We start from the raw sequence: 5,042 nt of genomic DNA, 5'->3' as shown, positions 1-5,042 counted from the left end.
CGCGAGCCACCGAGTGAAGGGGGCTGGCGAGAAGGAGCCGGCTACCTCGACAGCCAGATGCGGCCACGCCCCTAAAAGGGGAGGGGCCCAGTACCAGGCTCCGCCCCCGCCCCTCCTCCTCCCCCCAATGGAATTGGCTGGCTCAGGCCTGAGGAAGGGGCGGGGTGGGATGGTGGAAAAACGACTCCTTTCAGGCGCCATTTTGGCACTTGAGGAACTGCCATGGATAGGAATGTCGTTGTTTATTTAACACTTATAGGCTGCTTATTATTTAGGGCGATTGCAGCAGGTGTCATTGTTATGCATGCAGCACCTGGTGAAGTTCCCTCTTCGTCACAACAGTTAAAGCTGTAGGAGCCCTGCCCTCTTTTGTATCTGGTTACCCTAGGGCAGGGCTCCTGCACCTTTAACAGTTGTGACGAAGGGGGAACAACTTCACCAGGTGCTGCATGCATAACTGACACCTGCTGATATTCCCTTCTCTATACAACTGTTAAAGGTGCAGGAGCCCTGCCCTCCTTTCCATAGGGTTACCCTAGGGGGCTTGTGCTGTAACAGACCCTTTCCCTAGGCCTGTCACATAAACCTTTCTCAGGCCAAGCACCACCACTTGAAAACCTGAGGGAGGGTTAATTAAGACCTTTCCCTTAGCTATGAGGGAAACAGGTTTAATTTAGGATCTGCTCTAAATCTGCTGTGGGAATACTCTGGTGTGGGTGTTTAATAACTGTAAGGCAGGTAAATAATGCCAAGCTGACACGTGGTATTTGGTAGCTAACAAAATAATAAGTTTATTGTTATTTAAAAACTTTAAATAAAAATATAATACTTTCAGTCCTGCCTAATCTAAACTCTCCACACACCAACCACCTCACTCTCTTTACAACAATCCTAAATCCCTAGAATCCAAACTCTTCTTACTCTACAAATAAACAACTCTCCCTCACACGCGCTCAAACTCCCTCACAAACTCCACAAACTCTCCTTATATACTCCTTCCCCCCACCTATGACATCATAAACCACGCCCACTCTGTTCTAACATTCCATACTTAACGGACATACTAATCTAGACATATACAATATAATCAATTGTGGGGTAACACCACAGGACCAAGTAGAACAAAGTTCTGATTAAAAAATAAATAAACCCAATTCCCTAATCTTAAAGCTGCAGGAGCCCTGCTCTCTTTTGTGGAGTGATCAGATACAAAAGACAGCAGGGCTCCTGCAGTTTTAACTGTTGTGATGAAAAGGGAATTTCAGCAGGTGTCATTTGTATGTATGCTGCACCTGGTGAAATTCCCTCTTCATCACAACAGTTAAAGCTGCAGGAGCCCTGCCCTCTTTTGTCTCTGGTCACTCTAGTAAAAGAGGGCAGGGCTCCTGCAGCTTTAACTGTTGTGATGAAGAGGGAATTTCCTTTGTAACAATGTATGTTGTGTTGTTTAAACTGTTTACAGGCCTCAAAATTGGTGGCCTGTAAAATGTGAGCTGAAATACATTTCTCAGCAAATGGTTGAGAACAGGTTTTTCCTCCACCTCTTGCCTCACAGGAGCCGGAAGAGAAAAGACACAGTGTTGCCTTAGGGCTGTACTCTATTTTCCCTCAAATCTTGTTTTACAGGCTATGGTTTTTATCACCCTGACAGAATTACATTCTTCTCATTACTGGCCAGAGAAAAACCAAAAGTCATTGTTATTGTTCTTTCTCTTTTTTTTAGTTAGCTATGTGCGGGTGGGAGTTTTATGGCTTTCTTCTGCGGGGAAACTTTACTTGTCCGGGTTGGGAGTTGGAATAGTTCCATTCAGGGCCGGCGCCAGACTATTTTGTGCCCTAAGCAAGGTAAGCTACTTGCACACACCCCCCCCCAAAATTGCCAACTTCGATTTTTAAGAACAGATGTTTTGTAGAAAAAATAAAAAGCACAAAACTTGAACTTATTGTGTTTTTTCTTAAAACAGCAAATTTGAAGGACTGTGCACAGACCCCCTGATCCGTTTCATGGCCCGATCAGGAGCTTACCTGTGTCTGGAGCTCTGGATTGAGGCGATCCTCTTCGCCTCGATCCGCAGCCCCCCCCCCGACTCTCTTCGCTTCCGCCTTTTCCGAAGGCAAATCAGGGCGCCTCGCTATTGCTTCTCTGACCCGAAGAGAAGCGGATCACACCCCTACTAATTTGTATAAAACTGTGACCCTTAAAGGTCAGTACTGCGCTCTTCTGAGGTCTGCGCTCTAGGTGGCTGCCTAGTTGGCCTAATGGTAGCTCAGGCCCTGGTTCCATTCGTACTTAGATGGCCTTTTCCAGAAGATGGTGCTGGGGGAGTAGGGCTCTGTGCTTTGCAGCTATGCTATGGGGCTCCAGATGGCACTATTCTATCCCCCATGCTGTTCAACGTCTACATGAAATGTTATTCTCTGCAGTATGCTGAAATCAGCTCTGCTCCATCAGCATTACACGTCCCTAAAAGCCAGCTTTTCAGTACCAGAAAAAACATACTTCCAGGGAACAGAGAAGAACTAACATAATCGAGGAATGAGGCTTCTTACCTGTCTTCCTCCAGGCTCCCACTGCCACTAGTTTTATGAATGGGAATGGAGAGTAACTAACCGACAATACTGGCTAAAAGCAAATCAGAGAAGCGAATTAACACTGCTGCCTGTTTGCAGCTCTGGAGCACTGCACAGCTCTGGAGTTAAACTACATCGCAGAACCAAATTAAGGCAGCAATAAGTTAGGGTGACCCTATGAAATGGGGCCTCAATTGAAGCCCGCAATGGAGGCAGGTAAGGGGGCGGGGTGGTGGTGGTTGGCTTACCTGGTGTCAGAGTCAGATTTCGCTCCACGAAGTGGAGCAGGGGATGGGTGAATTGACCAGAAGCACTTCGGGCCCAATCCGGAAGTTCCGGATCAGGCCATGAAGCGGTTCTGGGGGCAGGGGGGTACATGCAAAGCAGGTGAAATGCAGGTAAGGAAAGAGAGCAAAGATTGAAATGTCAGTGGCCTTCTTAAAACCATACAGATGGATTATTGGTGGCCATCTCTACATCTTGTGTCATCACCTGCCTGATAGGGTAGATTTTAACTCTATCAAAGGAGTACATAAAGCAGGACTTGAACATTTGGCACTGTGTTTATCTGTTCAAAAGCTATCAAAGCAATGTGCAATAATTCATAGAATCATAGAATAGCAGAGTTGGAAGGGGCCTACAAGGCCATCGAGTCCAACCCCCTGCTCAATGCAGGAATCCACCCTAAAGCATCCCTGACAGATGGTTGTCCAGCTGCCTCTTGAATGCCTCTAGTGTGGGAGAGCCCACAACCTCCCTAGGTAGCTGATTCCATTGTCGCACTGCTCTAACAGTCAGGAAGTTTTTCCTGATGTCCAGCCGGAATCTGGCTTCCTTTAACTTGAGCCCGTTATTCCGTGTCCTGCACTCTGGGAGGATCAAGAAGAGATCCTGGCCCTCCTCTGTGTGACAACCTTTTAAGTATTTGAAGAGTGCTATCATGTCTCCCCTCAATCTTCTCTTCTCCAGGCTAAACATGCCCAGTTCTTTCAGTCTCTCTTCATAGGGCTTTGTTTCTAGACCTCTGATCATCCTGGTTGCTCTCTTCTGAACACGCTCCAGCTTGTCTGCATCCTTCTTGAATTGTGGAGCCCAGAACTGGACGCAATACTCTAGATGAGGCCTAACCAGGGCCGAATAGAGAGGAACCAGTACCTCACGTGATTTGGAAGCTATACTTCTATTAATGCAGCCCAAAATAGCATTTGCCTTTCTTGCAGCCATATCGCACTGTTGGCTCATATTCAGCTTGTGATCTACAACAATTCCAAGATCTTTCTCGTTTGTAGTATTGCTGAGCCAAGTGTCCCCCATCTTGTAACTGTGCAATTGGTTTCTATTTCCTAAATGTAGAACTTGGCATTTATCCCTATTAAATTTCATTCTGTTGTTTTCAGCCCAGCACTCCAGCCTATCAAGATCACATTGAAGTTTGTTTCTGTCTTCCAGGGTATTAGCTATCCCACCCAATTTTGTGTCATCTGCAAATTTGATCAGCGTTCCCTGCACCTCCTCGTCCAAATCATTAATAAAAATGTTGAAGAGCACTGGGCCCAGGACTGAGCCCTGCGGCACCCCACTCGTTGCCTCTCCCCAGTTTGAGAAGGTTCCATTGATAAGTACTCTTTGAGTCCGATTCTGTAGCCAACTGTGGATCCACCTAATAGTTGTTCCATCTAGCCCACTTTTAGCTAGTTTGTTAATCAGAATGTCATGTGGTACTTTGTCAAAAGCTTTGCTGAAGTCAAGATATATGACGTCCACAGCATTCCCACAGTCCACAAGGGAGGTTATCCTATCAAAAAATGAGATCAAATTAGTCTGACAGGATTTGTTCCTGACAAATCCATGTTGGCTTCTAGTAATCACTGCATTGGTTTCAAGGTGTTTACAGATTGACTTCTTTATAATCTGCTCCAGAATTTTCCCAGGGATGGATGTCAGACTGACTGGTCTGTAGTTCCCAGGTTCCTCCTTTTTGCCCTTTTTGAAGATAGGGACAACGTTAGCCCTCCTCCAGTCATCCGGCACCTCACCCGTCTTCCATGATTTTGCAAAGATAATAGACAAAGGTTCTGAGAGTTCTTCCGCTAGCTCCTTCATTACTCTTGGATGCAGTTCATCGGGCCCTGGAGATTTGAACTCATTCAAGGAAATTAGGTGTTCTTTGACCATTTGTTTATCAATCTCAAACTGCAATCCTGCCCCCTCAACTTCACTTTTTCCAGGGGGGTCATAGACCCGCTTTTGGGAGAAGACCGAGGCAAAGTAGGAATTGAGCACTTCAGCCTTTTCTTTGTCATCTGTTATCAATTTGCCATCCTCATTAAGCAGCTGAACCACCATTTCTTTCCTCTGTCTTTTACTATTCCAACCAGTAAATCCTTGAAACAATTTTAAAAAACCAATACCTGTGTTGCTTATCACTGAATCATCCATCCTGCGTTCTACAGGCACTACTAAATTCTGCT

This window comes from Elgaria multicarinata, chromosome 15 (assembly GCF_023053635.1).
Source record: "Elgaria multicarinata webbii isolate HBS135686 ecotype San Diego chromosome 15, rElgMul1.1.pri, whole genome shotgun sequence".
In the NCBI taxonomy this organism is placed as follows: domain Eukaryota; kingdom Metazoa; phylum Chordata; class Lepidosauria; order Squamata; family Anguidae; genus Elgaria; species Elgaria multicarinata.
This window is presented reverse-complemented; position numbering follows the sequence as displayed.